The sequence below is a fragment of the Anomalospiza imberbis genome, chromosome 3, assembly GCF_031753505.1.
Source record: "Anomalospiza imberbis isolate Cuckoo-Finch-1a 21T00152 chromosome 3, ASM3175350v1, whole genome shotgun sequence".
Classification (NCBI taxonomy): Eukaryota; Metazoa; Chordata; class Aves; order Passeriformes; family Viduidae; genus Anomalospiza; species Anomalospiza imberbis.
The window spans coordinates 113322889-113339434 of NC_089683.1; the positions used below are offsets into that span (position 1 = coordinate 113322889).

At 38.2% G+C, this 16546-nt stretch overlaps 1 protein-coding gene across 33 annotated transcripts in view; it reads right to left on the minus strand.

The window, feature by feature from the left end:
• NRXN1 (neurexin 1) overlaps positions 1–16546 on the minus strand; it is a 674512-nt gene that overhangs the window by 361937 nt on the left and 296029 nt on the right. The window lies entirely within an intron of this gene.

Consider the following 16546-nt stretch of genomic DNA (forward strand, 5'->3'; position numbering starts at 1 on the left):
TTTGGTGGAAAATAAAAAGTGGCAAGTGTGTGTGCATGTATTATATTTTTTCTTAATGTATGTCAACCTGTTTGCTTAGCTTCTGTTTATTAGGACTTCTCAGAACATCATCTATTACCTGATCTAGATGACTTGCTAATATTCAGTTGCAGTACGTTCTGCTGTTAGCAGATCTTCAAGCCATACTTTTCTTTTTCATTTAATGGATATGTTTGGGTTTTTTTTTTTTTTTTTAAATCTGCTATTTTTCTCAGCAGTACAGCAGACACTTTTTATGCAAATTCTTTCTATAGCACAATGTACTTGTGACATCCAAAGTATTCACACAACTAGGAAAAAGGATACCTTTAATGCCCAGGAAAAGATTTCTCATAAGAAAAGGATTATGGAAATTGTTCTCTGCACTGTTGACCAAGAAGTGAAAGAGAGAAAGAAAAACCCTGACTTTGTACTGCCACTGATATCAATAGATGATAGACCTAGCGCTTCACGAACAGATTAAAACTCATGTGATGACTGTCCAAAAGGCAAAGCTAATCTGCAGTAAACAAATTACATTCTTGTAAAACAGAGATATCCCTGGCCTGATTTTCTGTTCCTGTGGCAGAATAAATGCTGCTGATAACTTAAAGTTGTCAATTAAATTCTGGACTCCTCTGTGCAAAAGAGAAACAGAGCTCCTGCAGCTGGTCCAGGGGAGGGCTACAAAGATCAAGGGACAGGAGCATCTCTCTGATGAGGAAAGGATGAAGGACTGGGGCTGTTCAGCCTCAGGAAGTGATGACAGTGCCTATGAATATCTACAGGGAGGGGCCAGAGGATGGACCAGGGTCTGCTCAGCGGGACAAGAGGCAACAGGCAGGAACTGAGGCTCAGGAAGTTCCACCTGAACATCAGGAAGAAGTTCCATACTGTGCAGGTCACCAAGCACTGGAACAGGTTACCCAGATAGGCTGTGGATGTCCCCCTTCCATGGGGATATTCAAGAACTATCTGGACACACTCCTGTGCCAGGTGCTCTGGGATGAAACTGCTTGAGCTGGGAGGTTGGATCAGATGCCCCACTGTGGTTCTTTCCAACATGACCCATCCTGTGATTCGGTATAAGAGACACATTATAAAATAACTTTTGACACAGAAACATTAGGGTTACCCATTACCTCCACTGTGCCCTTCCAGGTGACTCTATCCCATGTGCCACTCTTGCTCTGAAAGGGACATGCAACTAGCTCTGAAACTCTCCCACTTTTCTCTTGGGATCCTTTTCCATCCAGCACAGGCTAACTGTGATGGGTGAAATCTGTTAATAAAATCAAAGCCTAAAATCAAAGCTTCTCTGACTTCAGATCTACACAGAAGGAAAAGACACTAAGATCTTGATGTAGCTGTTCAGCATATTGGGCAGTTTTCATCTCAGATATTTTCCATCTTCTATCAGCATTTTTTAAATTGCTGCTGGTTTATTGCTCTGCTTTTATACGCAACCTTTGCTATTTTGGGCATGCCAAGGGATCTCCGGGAACAAAAATGCAGAGCAAAGGCAGTGAGAGTCTCATAACACTGTTTTTCTGTGTCTGTGGTGACACCAAGCTAGGAAAGGTGTTCAAACCCAGCAGAAGCAGATGATTGGGGTCAACTACATGAATCATTCTGTTCCTTAAATGTTTACTTTCTTTGACAAGAGAAAGACCAGTTTTACATAAAGCTTAAGTGAATAATATGAATGTGCTTTGAATGTGCGGGTATAGATGCAGTGACTAAAACCTTAAGCAATTTCTTTTAGATACTTCAATGGAAGCAATTCTACCTAGATTTGGAGATAACAGATGTATTTTTAAAAAAAAAAAATGCACAAAATTTGCTGAAATAACACGAGCAGAGTCTTAGTGAGAGTCAATAAGCCTGCCTAGGCATAGACCATTAAATATTATTGTAAACATATTCATACTTATTTGTTAGTCCAAGCTTTTTTTTTTAATTTTTTAAAGTAGTTGAACCACTTAGTCTCCATTATCTTGCTTCAGATCTCTAAAAGATCTAAAAGCATATGCAATTTTAATTCATTCTCACATTAACAACCCCCTGTAGTGTCCCTTTTGTGTAAAGGCACATCAGTGTATGTTAATATCAAATCCAACTTGGCTGCTCACATTTACAGGCAAATCTATCTATTCTATTTTAATGGCTGGGGACTTGTAAACTCTTCCTGTTGTAAAATTAAATGCATGTTTTCCTATGCATCAATCTATTTTTCTTGCAAGAGTACTCAGAGTAAAAAAAAAATCAGGTCATAACTCCATGAAAGCTGCCTATTCCCACTGCATGCAATCCAAAAGAGGATTAAGAGGACCCCTGGTGAAAGGGCTTTGAAAAGGACAAACCTTGGTATGACACACCATGGGAGCAGTGCACTGAAGAGAGTCCTGGCCATGGAGAAACTATCCACCTGCATGGAAGAGACCCTTCCTTCCCGGGGCTGATCTCAAACAGACAAAAGGGGCTTTTGATTTGTCACAGAGGGCACGAGAAACTACAAAATAGCAAGGCCCAGTGCCCAGGGGTTGTGTGTCTACCTGTCCCATCATGCTGCTTCTCTGCAAAGTAGGACAGCTTTCCATGGCAGCTGAAGAGGGAGATCAGAAAGGATGGATGCTCACCATTCCTGCGCTAATGCAGTGCTTGGCCAAGGACATGCTTTCACACAGAAAAGCAGCAAATATGATTGTGAGCAGAGTACCTGGGAGAAAATTGTCTAAATGCTTAAACACAAAACCATGTAGGAATCTATTGATACCACAAGACTACCAGAACTGCAGAAGAAAACTCTTAACAGACCTTGTTAAATGACATTGGTCAGCCTGAAATAGAGTTCATATTAGTACTTTCCTCACTGACTTTCAAATACATTGACATAAAATTAATTTAAAACATCATATTGAGATCGTAAAGAGTCTTCTTCTGCCCTGGTTATAGTTCTTATGGTGAATCTACTATAAATTTATATCTACTAAATCATTGGCTCTCCAGTCTTGTTCTGACTTTACACTGATGTGACTCTACTTAAATCACACCAGCAGAAAGTGCTCTTAAATAAGTGTCTTTAAATAAGAATTGGCATACTTCCACCTTTTTTTTTTTTTTTTGGTGAGGGGTATTCTGGGCTTTTTTTAAAAAAGTTGTTCTATATCTCCCACAAGAAGAGAAGCAAGAGCGCCAATTAAAAGAGCGTGTGTATATATATATAAAATTTTGTTTTACATGGACTGATGCTATTTTTCCCAACTTATGTCCCTCGACTCCTATTTCCCATACTGGCCTTCCCCTGGAACTCATGTGTCTGTTTCTAGACAGGACAAAGTTATTTTGTTTCACACACCCAGCCAGCACTGGCTCACTTTCTGAGCTGCTGATTCTCTCAGATACTAAAACCTTAATCATAAACCTTTTCTTTCTGAGACAAGATGCAAACTGGGAAAAAAATCCACTGTCTCCTCTTGCTTAAGTATGAAATTTATTATTAACTTCTATGTTCAGCTCTTTTCCTATTTTTAAAGGCTTAAATAACTACCAGATTTTATGCATCCTTAGAGAAAATGGATAGTACCAAATAAAAGAAGCACTGGCACTTTTATGGCCACCACAGTTTGCTCAGAGACCATCATGCCAGTAAAATTTCCACATCCATCTAAAAGCAGATAATTGCTTGTGCAAATACCTTTTTACAAAGCAAAATGCAGACTGTGCAGTCAGTCAATACAGGTACAAATCTTGATGGTGCAATTCATTATGAGCTAAGAGATATAAAGCCCCAAAAATTCCCATTTATATGTTTAATTTGGCATCCAATTCTGAGCTTACTTTGTTGCCAGCACCTCAGCTGGAGCTTAACAGCCCTTTCAAAGTTAAAGGAAAAAAGTATGAACCTCCCAAAGGAAAAAAAAGAAAAAATCTCATTTCCAGCACACTGAATATTCTAAATGTCCTCTGGAGATTCCTAATCTCTTTAGTACCTTGTGAGGAGCTTATTCAGCCTAAATCAAGTGCTGAAGACTTGCTGAATTCCAAGGAGTCAGTCAATTTAATATGCACAACTTTTCCTCTTATAGATATCTATTCTGTGGTACTTTACTTTTAGCCAACTACTTGAACTGAACTGATGGTTTTGAAAGAAGATACTAGCTCTTGCCTTGTACCAAAACATGTTCAAAATGAGTTGTCTGAATTTGTTTCTCACAATGCAATCCACCACTACTACTAAGGCATATCCCAGCATGCTTGGAGCCTTCAATTCTGCCATCAAAACAGACATGACACAGGAAATATAGAGAGAGGCACTATGAACAGAGACTAGCAAGGGAGACTGGGTGGTTCAGTGAATGCTATACTAACCAGTGGAACCCAGGAAAATCACTAGTATTTATTTATTAGTCAGCATAAGAAAGATCAGTGGTTTCAGCCTGGTTTGCTAAGTAGAAAACTGTGCCTACTACAGCTATCAGTTACAGGACAAAAAGACATTTGAACAAGGAGACAAAACCCTGGGATCAATTCAGATAATAGAGAAAGTCACTTAAGGTCAGGGTTATCAAGATTCGAGTGAAAATAATAAAAATTTTCGGATTCACCTTGCTATATATAGACAGCTGTGTGGCTCTGAGAGACACCTCAGAGTGTCATTGTAAATAGCTGGTGCACAACAAGAGGACTCTGTGCCTTCTCAGTTATCCCTCTTCCAGAGTAAATTCGGCATGCCTCTAATCCAGGCTTCTGTCCCAGCACTCAGCCAGACTCACAGCCACCGTGCAAACCTCACGAGGCATCTGCATTACCTAGAAGGCTGCAGCACAAAAGGCTCAGGAGACATTCCTCCAGAGCAAGACATACAGGGTAAGGCATCTTAACCTTCACTGTCCTTTCTATGGCTGGCTGCAGAAATGTTGCTGGTCTTCCAAAACGCTCAGTAGCACAGCTGAGCTTAAAGAGTCAATTAATACAGTGAATCAACTGTGTTTTAAATGACTGTGCTGGTATCATTCACAAAATTCACAGGCTAAACATGTTTCTTCCCAACAGAAAAGTTACATTGCCTTTTAAACATCAGAAATGTTCATCAGGTTGTCATTTACAACTAATTGATAGGATAACTTGAAAAAAAAATCTAACTACAAGTCAAAGAAATTTTGTCCACTGTATTTTCTCCCCAACAGACTCATATGGAAAATTCTACAAGAATAGCACATTCACTGAATTGTATCAAGAAAAACATATCAATCTTGCATAGCTTGATCCAAATGCTTCAGCCCACAATAGTTTTATTATAGGCAAAATTGCTTTTGGCAATTTGGGTAATGTATTGGCAGTTAAGGATATTTTTATCCCTTTTTTTTAAAACAAAGTTTGACATTTCAGAAATTAAAATGAAGAAGATTGGAGCTGCTAATATCATTCATCAGCCTTCATTCCAGCTGTACAACAGATTTGCTCATATTCCTTAGAAAAACAGGAATATAACACTAAATAATTCCATCTAGGCATATCTATATTTCTCATACAGAAATGTAGAAAGCTAAACAAGATACTTTTGAAAATTCTACTGGCTTCCCCTACATGACCAAACTACAAACAGACTGCATTTAATACTGATCTCTAGCAAGGAGAACCAGCATACACAGTGAATTCACTGGGGAAGAAAAATCCATGGAAGGATATAAAAACAACAAATCCAGGAATCAAGCACCATATCCAGTTCTGAGGGCACAGAGTTTTCATTTGTCTGGTTCCTTTCTCTCTTTTCTCTAAATTTGCTTTCCTGACCATGGTCTGAGTGCATTTTCCCCCTCCCAGCTTTGTCTTTCTTTTGGAAGCTGTTTAATTTAGGGTGCAATATCACACTTACTCATCCATTTATCTTCTTTTAAGCTGTGAGATATTCACTGTGACACAGCTGATGTCTAAACAGAGCCAGTGGATCCAGGTGGGAAGGCAGACCACAGGCAGATGTATTGGACTAAATTAAATCTAAGGATTCTGCCAAGAAATCTGCTGCTGATGAGCCACTGTCTTGTGAAAGTCTATTCTCTACAAATAGGACCAGTACTCAATTTCAGCAAGATGGAGAAAGAAAAACATCAGAAAGCTGTAAACTTTGGAGTTGCAAGTCCTGGCCTCTAGACTTCCCTGCTAGACCAAAGGCTGTGCAGAGGACAGACATATGCTCTCAAAAGTCTGCCTAGCTGCTCAATAATTGGGTCTGTACTAATTTGAACTGTATTTCCTTAAAAAAAAATGGGGGTTGAAGATGCAATGACAAGTCTCTGTGAACTCAGAGCACATGAGAGGATAAAACTGGTCTTGTTACTGCATTATGGAATGCCTGACTCGTCTTAGAGACGTCTCTAAATGCATAACTTAAAACATTTATGGCTTAAAATCAGTCGCATTTTAATTTAGTTTTGTATCTCTAAGCAAGTGAAACACAAACAGCCCTAAGGACATGTAATTTTCCTTTTTCTTGGAAATAATGAAAGAAAAGGATCTTTGAAAAGCACTTAAACCCAGAAGTCAGCTAGATCCCTCTATTTTTAATAAGAGTGCAGTTTCTCTTTCCTTCTGCTCTCTGAGGATCATGACTATCAGAAAATGTGCTAAAGGTACTAAACGTTGTATGATTCTACCCCAAGGCCCTGAACTAAAGCAAAGTCAATGAGCATGAAAAAATATGGCTGTTGCTTTGTCAGCTCACTTCTGAATGCTGAGACATTTTCAGAAACCATGGTGAACCTGACATTTGACTTTGCTGCAGGTGAGGTGAGCGTGAACTTTCAATACCTGGCAATCCTACGTTGCTTTAAAGAAAAACTGGAGTGCAAGATTATTTACTTTGTATTTACTGCAGGTAAAGGAATGTGCACTTGCAAAGATTGTGGGGCTGTACAACCACACTGTAAGGTCTTATCCTGCCTTGGAGCAAGCTAATTTTTTTAAAGTGCACTCAAGACTTATCAGTGTGAGTTGGCATTCAGCAGATTCACTTCCAAAAACTACTTGTGTGGCTTTAATAAATCTTAATTTGTTTTCACATTAACTTGACATGGCTGCTATAACGCAAAATTCCACAAATTTTAAACTGAATATGTTTGAGCATTATAAGTCAAACTTAAACACTTTCAAGTCCATACCTGTGACTTCATTCTACCTAAGCTACTGCTGTACATTAGGAAAGCAGCTATTTCACAAGCCTTCTATCCCTATTTATTATTTTTTTTTACGTATCATGCACCATTAGCTTGCATATTATGTGAAAAGCAAAATGGGAAATTTTAACGCTTTTAAAGGCTGAAATTCACCCAGGCAGGATTTTTGCATTACACTGAACTTTCTAATTAAACTTTGTAAAACGAAAAGAATGACTAATTCCTCTGGCGTTAATACTTTTTCCCCCTCTATAAAAAGAATAGGATCGAAAGTCATGAGAACTGACGTGGGAACTTGGGAACTCCTATGTAAAATAGTACTAAAACTAACATTAACCCACCATTTTAAGCAATATTGAAATTCAAATTTTTAAAAAGTAAATAGTCATTGCTCAGATATGACTTTAATGGCAACCAGAATCTCTAATATTCATTATTTCTATAATAAATTATTAGCAATATTTAGTAGTCCCTAATATTCATTATTTCTATAATAAATTATTTCTAGTATAAATTCAGAGTTTTATCAATAGTACTGATTTGTGAGATGTGGCTTAAAGTAGGGGAAAAGAGCAATCCTAAGATAAATTCAAGTTTCTCCTTGGCCAAGAAGGGTTTGAGTTTTACCTCAGCAGACTCGTTATTCTGGTCTTGACTGCCACACCAAAAGACCCAAACCTTAAAAAACATGGGGACAGACACGTACATTTCCTGTCATGGATTTCTAGGAGCAGCAAGAACATTCCTCTAAGCTTTCAAAGGAAGTCTCTGTGCTACACCTGACAGTCTCCATTTCCTCAGACACCATCTCTACAAGTTACTGTTCAAATAAGCTTCCAGGGGAATTTTGCTGTCTCCTCTGAGCCCAAGGTATCTGGAGGAGCTCTGACTTGGAAGAAGGATTTCCAATAAAATGGCTATCTGAATAACTTATATAATCTGGACCTTAATTGATGCCATTCATCTGATTAACAAAAACCCAAAAAAGACTGAAAGACAACAGTGCTCCAGGCAACAGATGCAGCTGATCTCCAAGAGTACCCTGAGGAGCCCGAAGAACCTGTGCTACTTCTGTCCACTTACTCCCAGTGAAGGAAAAATAACCTAACTTACAGCAATTTTTGTAGAAAGATTAAGCACACATTTGATTATTCCTTTTTTTTTTTTTTCATGGAGAGAATTGGAATATTTCTTATACATTGGCTAGATTATAAGTGACAACAGGAAAAAAAAAAGAAGAAACAGCTTTGACACATTAGCCTTTCTGACATTGATATTGACTGTGCCCATTTATATCAAAACCATGGCTGTCAAAACTTGTTACATTTTAAAATATAAGTAAGCACAACTTAAGTATGCTTATCCGTAATTTACCTTTTTATAGAGAAAAGTTATCTTTATGTTTAGTTAAATTTACATAACAGGAAAAAAAAAACATTTAAATATTTCCTTTTACCCTTATATCTTGCACAATGCTCTTAAGAATAAGCAGATTGGAAACTAGCTGGCATAGAAAGGAAGAGAATTTGGACTGTGACTTTATTTTAAGAATAGGTTCCTCTTAATTTACAGGTGTCTTCACCCCAAAACCAGTTGTTATAAAATAGTTACAACTAAATCTCACACTCATATCCTTTATTTGTTGTTTTGGTTTTTTTTGTTTTTTTAATTTAATTACTGAATTATAACATTTTGCCTAATTAATAATGAGACTATTATTAAAGGTTTATTATTATTAATTATTTAACTGTTTAAAAATATTTTTATAATCATCATGGTTCAAAAAGCACAATTTCTTGACACTGCTTATTCTTGGACACTTCTAGGCAGACACGAGTCAAGGAAGGAGGACCAAAATAGACATTTCAGATTGTTTTCAGAAATTACAAAAGGATGAATACAAAGGTTGATCCCAGCTCCATGACCAGCCTCCACTGACTTTGATGGGTATACTCTTGCATGCCTGAGTAGAAGAGCATAGCTTTAGTACATGGAACTGTTTCTAACATTGAGAGAATCTCTCCAATGCCCTTGTGCCATTTATCATCTCTCTAGGGTTGTGCTCAGCATCAGCCAGTGACAATTTTTTATTTAACAAAACAAGTAAGCTTCTTGACAGAAATGCCTACTCGCACTTTCTTCAGGTGTGCTCTGTATCTCGATTTATGCAATTTTAGGGAATCAAGAACCCGTGTTGCTGACTTTCAGAGGTAGTGCTGCTCTTATTCACAGCCAATTAGCTCGTCAGCTGGGCTCCTAAGTGTCTTGTACCATGTCAGTGATGGTGTCAGCTGTCTCCTGCTAGCTGGAGATGTGAGAATACTTCCCTCCAGAGCAAACAGTGTGGTCCTCTCCTCCTAGGAAACAGCAGACTTGCTTTCAAGCTGCTGAAATGTCACACAGCAAAAACTGCAGAGACAGTTCAAAGTACACCAGTAACCACAACAAAAATTCAGCAGGTAATTTTCTCCAATATTCAACAATTGTGCTTAAATTTGGGTAAAACTGAAACTCCTTAAATGGCAGCGAGCATGATTGCTATTTTTCACTTCTGATCCAATTTCCACAAGTCATATATAAACAGTTCATGGCATGTAAGTGAAAGATGGAATTGTTGACTTACCTATTTGAGCTTTCTTTTCCAGACAGATTTTACTAATAGTGAGAAATGCCTTAATGTGCAGAGACAGAGAGGAACTTTTAACTAATGATATTTTATTTCTACATACATGCACTTCACTCCCTGGAGGAAAATCTCACAAAATATAAACTGAATGAGAAATAATAACAAAGGATTAGTATAAGCTACATGAACCACAGCTCCCTTTTTGCTTTAATTGCTTTTTCTCATTCCATGTCTTGGTCTTCATGTTGTGTCTTGTTGCTTCAAGACTGCCTAGACAAATAACTGCTGAAGAATTCCTTGCACACTTCCCAAAGGGGACTGCATCTCAGAAAGCCAACTTTATCTTGGTGTCTCAGCTCAACAGAGCAATATCTCCTTTGAAGTGGCTTGTCTGATGCACTGAGGCCTAGAAATCAGCTGGAAGGGAGCATAAGTTAACCTCTTGACATGTCATCCAAAAAACTAATGCACTTGGATGGAAATTTCAACAGCTACCTGAATATAATTCATTAAAGTCATTGTCAAGAAGAGATAATAAGGAAGCAGTTATGTGGTTCCAGTAATAAGCTACTGAGTGCTTAAAATGTTATGATAGATGTTTCATGCATTTTAATAGACATAAATGCAAAATGTGCTAGATACAGAGTAAGTGCTTTTCGTATGAGTAACTGCTCATCAGTGACATGCACTGGGTAGATGTTTTTAATGTTATCAGCTCTTCAAAAAAAGCACATTGAAAAATGAATTACTGTTCTTATAACATTAATGAAGAATAATGTTGTAGCTGAGAGCTTGCTAGGCTCCTTCATCAAGACTGAACTTATGAAAGGATGCCTTGCTGCAGAGGAGTGAAGCAAGGATAAAATGAGGCACCCTTCTGAAACAGCCAGGGAGCCATTAGTAAAACTAACACATACTTACACAAGGGTTTTTTGCAGATGCAGTAAAGGAGGGGCCATCAAAATGCCACAGATGACTCAGAACCAGATTCTGTGAACTTCAATTTATGCAAATAGGTGGACAACTCAATTTCTGTGCTACATATGAGAAGGACAAAAGCTCTATGCTCATGTGCTCTTCTCTACTGTCTATAATCAGATTTCACTGGTTTTACTGCTGAAAGAGTAAGATAATTCCTTACCAGGGATTTATTCCAGACTTCCAGCAGAACAAATATAGAAATGTACCAAAATAATTTTGATTTATGCAAAATTTTAGTTTGGCACCCCTGTCATTTTTTCTTTCTTTGATTGAAGAAGAGGGAGCCAAACATTCCCTAAGCATCTTGGCTCTCCTCATCACACAAAGCTGAGAAACAGGATCAGACCTGACTCTCACTGAAATTAGTTGCACTTTTTTTGATCATTTCGAAGGAGTATCTATTACTGTGAGAGGGACAGACAGAAACTTGGCAATTCCCCTCAACATATGCCAGACCTACTGCAATGCTCACTGGCTGTGCTAGTGAGAACCAGCCACCCCATTCCAGTTTCACTCTCTTTGTTTCCCCTTTCCCCTATTTCCTACCAAATGCATGTCCATTCTGTCAAAGACAAAAATCACATTTATTCTATGAGCTCCTTACACGTGTATATTAGGACGGAATGACAGCTGGGAGCATGTGTTGTGCTGATCAGAAAAGCAGTATCCACCTGCAGAGAGATGGCAATTTGGTTGGTTTTCCTTGAATAGTTCTTGAGATAACACAGCACCACTGAATTGCTACAGCTTTGATTTTGGAAAAAAGACCTGTTCACTCACTTAATAGATTTAAACGCTTTCTGAACTAAACTATTAATGATTTTAGTATCTTTTTACACAGAATTTTTTGGAAAAAAATAACCAACTGATTTTCCATTCCCTGAAAATAAGCCTTTAGACTGTAGTATTACAATAGAAAGACTGGAGTGTTTCTCCATTGAATTTTAATTTATAAGCACTTCTAAATGTTTTCTGCAAACATATTAATAAATGCTACTCTCAAGAGCATTATATCTTAGAAACAGAGAGTCCTAAGAAACAAAGGCAGAAAAAGGATATAAAGGTGTTTTTACATGAAGTCTGATAGTATTTTTAATCTATGTATAAATTTAGAAACATCATCAACTCACCAATGTTGAATTACTGTTATTTTTTCTTAATACTGAATGCCAACAATGAATTTCTTTTTTAAGGAGCTACAGACCAAAATTTCTGGCCAGAAAGCTCTTATTACTAAATAAAATAAAAAAAAATCACAATGCCTAATGAATATAAAAGAGCCATTTTAATTAATGGCTTACCCTAATTCGACTTGATTTGTCAGTTAATCAAGAAGGTTTTTTGAGAAATTGTTGAAATATGGGCTTGTGTCATCTGCTGCCATCTGTGTGTTAACACTCTAATTTTCATGGAATCTGATTACAAAGTTTAGAATGACTGTATGAAACCCAGTTGATGATAGATTTATTTTTTTTTCAGCCTAATTTTTCTGTGAGTCTGTGATTACTTTCACTAGCAATTTCCTGTTGCTCTCAATACAGGGTATAAACTAGTATTTATGAAATATATAGTTTTATGGTATAATATAGTATATAGTATAATATAGTATAGTTTTATAGTATAATATATTTTATGAAATATATGAAGTATATATGAAATAATTAGGGAAAGAAGTTGCAAATTAAGCTGGGAAATGGCACATAAGACCAGCTAGTTCAGCAGTGTGCTTTCAAGAGGAGCACAGAAAAGCAGAACTGCTCTGTAGTAATTGCTGCTCTAATACAGGCACAGCTTCCAGTAATGGACTTGTCTGGGACTTCTGGAGCTGCAGAAACAGCCTTATCTCAGAAAGTCCTTGATGTATTTCCATTTCACTTAAAAAAAACAATTTATTAACCTCCTGCTGCTTCTTATGGCTGTATAATCATATATTTACAAAAATAAATTCATATTCTCACAGGTTTTTTTTTTTTCCTAGCATGCCTAGCTGCCCCGTGTAGGAAAGCTAATCCATACTTGCAATCCCCCCTGCTGCAGTGACCTGTGTTTTCCCCATTTGAGTTAGCCATGAGGAACGGGAGCTGAGCACACATGGAGCGTTCAGGAAGAGGATAAACCGTGACTGCATAACAGCATAATGCTGCTTCCTCCTCTGGTCTTACCTCCTCTCCCCACAGCTACTCCCATCCACTGGGATTTCTGGTCACTGCTGAGCACGGAGCTGTTTTACAAGAGCTGTTTACAATGACTGCACAATTTCTTCAGCTCAGTGCCACCACATTCCATTGCTGTGCTGGCATAATTAAGGTGACTTTTTTTTTAGCATGAGTTACTTTGTGTGTATTGCTGTTTAATTCCACCTACCACTTTACCAGTCATTCAGCATTTTGGAGCCGCTCAGAAAATCCTCAAACATGGCATTTCATTTGATTTTCTTAAATAATCCCGTTGCATTTGCAAATAATATCATCTCAGTGTTCATCTTCAATCACTCATGAATATGATAGCAGAGATTCCTGTGAGAGCAGCTGGGAGCAGAGCTTTTCTGTGGAATGACTGCCATGGCAGCCCAGTTAACTAGTATGAATGACATTACATTAGCTTTTATATATATATATTCTTCTCCAGAAGAAAATATTATTCAATTCCTTTGCTATTACTGATTAGAACAGGATTTCTTATTATCCCTTCAAGATTTGACTGTAACACCCACTTTCTGTCATGGAAAAAAATTGTGAGGATAATTTAAATCACCAGTCCTGAAATGTGATTAAGTCATCTTGCTTCTCAAAAGCTAAAGGAAGAAAACATAAAAGTAAAATAAGAGAAATTTAGAACCTGCTATACATGAAAAACTTACTTTCAAGTGCTTCTTCCCATTAAAATATTTAAAAGGCCTAGTCTACTTCTTCTGAAAAGTCCTTTTATGAAAGATTTGCTAGGACCAGTATGAGCTAGACACGCATGGCTCCCTTGCATATAAATCAGGATTTATTAATTCAACACAGCCTATTCTTACAGATCCAGCACATCCTGAGGCTGCTTTGTCCCTGTTAGTAAAATGAGAGGCTACACGCTTGCAGCAATCTCCGCTTTCCTACCCTCAAGAGTCCTCTTGTCATATTTCGTGTTTTGGAGGCTCTCCCGCTCCCTGCTCCCCTTCCAGAGCTCAGGCTGGAGGATCACAGGGAACAGCTTCAGCCCTCTTCAGGCTGTTCCCCTGGGCTCTGCTCGTGAAAGCTTGGCAGCATTCTGGAGCTCAGAGCCCATTGATACACAACCACGCTGTGGCCCTGACTCAGACAGCCCCCCAGTCCACCAAACTATCTACGCCTGGCATGCAAAAATTCAAGTATGCACTGAATATCACAAATGGAAAGTCTATTACTTCTCAGCAATCTTAACCGAGTTTCTGAAAATATTTAAGTGGTAGTACTAAAAGAGTCTTAACCTGGATGTTAAACTAATGATTTTTCGCCACCAATTTTGGCAACTAATTTTCAAATTTACAAAAATAGCCTTGTGTTTAAGCTTTTACTGAACCTTACTGCAGCTATTGCAGAGCACACCACTGTGCCTTGAGAAAGCCAAAGTGACATTACTACTATATGTTTGATTAGTGAGGACCCAGTTAAACCTGCTTTATCTTTAAAGTACCATGAGTAGAATGTGTGACTTAAAAAGACAAAAGAAAGGTGGACGAAAAGGGTGAAAAAACAGGAAAGAAGCATACACACAAAAAAGGAAAACATCTGTTTTCTAGTAAGAGAATTTGAAATAATGTTTTACTGACAGCCTTCCAGGAGACTAATGGCAATTTTCTCCTCTGTAAGCTAAGGAACAGCAAACATAGATGAAATTTTATAAAGAACAAGTAGAATGCAGGCACAGAAATAAACTTCATTGCTGTTTTTCATGTAGGCAGAAAGCACTGATAGAGCAAAGCCCTCAGTCCCCAGCAGCCAACCCTGAAAGTTTTGTCAGGGAGAAAGTAAATATCGTGACCCTTAAATGGTCAGCCAGCATATATAAAGCCTTTATTTTCACTTTAATGAAGGTTTGAGCTTTTTTGCTGTTAATATGATTGTCTCCTATGCCCCAGCTAAGCAGATTCAGGCAGGGGCCTTACCACTGGCTTTGAAAAATTATATGTGCAAGACTCTTTTTAAGATTTCTTCATAATAGGCTAATTGATTCAAGTTTTGTTATTCTCTTTATTAGTTCAAGATTCCTTAACAAATATGACTGGATAAGGAAGGGGCAAAAATGGAAGCTTTTTAGATAACTTGAGCATTTCCCTGCAAAATTCCTGTGCTAGCTAAAACATAGGCTTGAGATGAGAAATCAGTATATCATGAGACCGATTTTCTCAGTCACTCACTAAGTGATAGAACTCATTTTTGGAAGCCCAATGTGCCTTCATTGTTTCGTTCTCACAGTGCTCCCTCAAGCCAAACTGTATCCATGTGAAATTTTCCAAAAAGCCACAAAATAAAATGGATTTCAGACCTTGTGAATTCATCTTATGTGAATGGCCCAAAGGCACAGCATCTCCTTAGCTGGCATCTCCTAATACCTACTCTCTTCGTGATGCTCAATGGCTTTTCCTCATGCTTGAAACACCCTAAAATTTCCTAGGTTCAACATCCAGCTTGTTTTATAAGCCTAATTCAGAAGAGACTAATTGTGATGTACATAACTGCAGGTGCACACGTTTACCCAGAAACCTTTCCCAACATTTCCCTTCAGTTGTCTGAAATATCAGTTCCTTAACTGATATAGATTAAGCATTCCACATCTCAAGAAGTGATGTTTCTGCCTTTCTGGACATAACGTGTATTTTTCCAGGATGTTGTTGCTTAGATGTAGGCCAGATGAATTCATTTTGGGATAGCATAAATCTGTCTTGCTGAAAAAAGCAATGCGCTCTTTCTACTAGAGATTGTCTTTTCTACTGTCCCTGCAACATCCTGCCTCCCCCTCATCCTGTTTTATTCTACAACAGGCATCAGAAAACTGCAGCAAGTCAAAATTAGCAATTTTGTTAATGGGTCACTTTAGTCAAATTCGTCACATAGACACTTGAACCTTTTGTGCTGGCAGCAAAGCAATGGACAATGTAAGAGCAGGACCAGCAGACAGGAAGAGAGAAGAACACAATTTTTAAAGCAAATGACAGGGTTTTTTAGAGACAGATGAAATTCTGCAACACAAAAACCAAAGAATGGCATGCAAAGTTTTGAAGAATGATCAGCAGTGGCCCTGCTGGTTCACTTTACTCTCCTACCATTCAAGAAACAGCCACTAATTTTCCCCAGAGCAGGTGGGCAGGCAGACTGCAGGAAGAGGTGAATGGCTTTGCAATCACTGCCCCGGTGAGCCAATTAATGTGTTGGGCTCAGAGGATATAGCCTGTGCAGCACCACTTCTTTCCACACAGGATATAGCCTGTGCAGCACCACTTCTTTCCACACAGGATATAGCCTGTGCAGCACCACTTCTTTCCACACAGGATATAGCCTGTGCAGCACCACTTCTTTCCACACAGGATATAGCCTGTGCAGCACCACTTCTTTCCACCCTATATTTAACAGAGAAAAGAGAAATTCGAGGCATCTCTCATAACTGGCTTCTGTGGCTGTACAGAACAAATTATGTGTTGTCCCTTAATGACTTCTCCCCTCCTGAGTCTATTTCTACAGGCAGGCTCTTTTGCTTCCAAACGTGAACTTACTTTCTGAGCTGA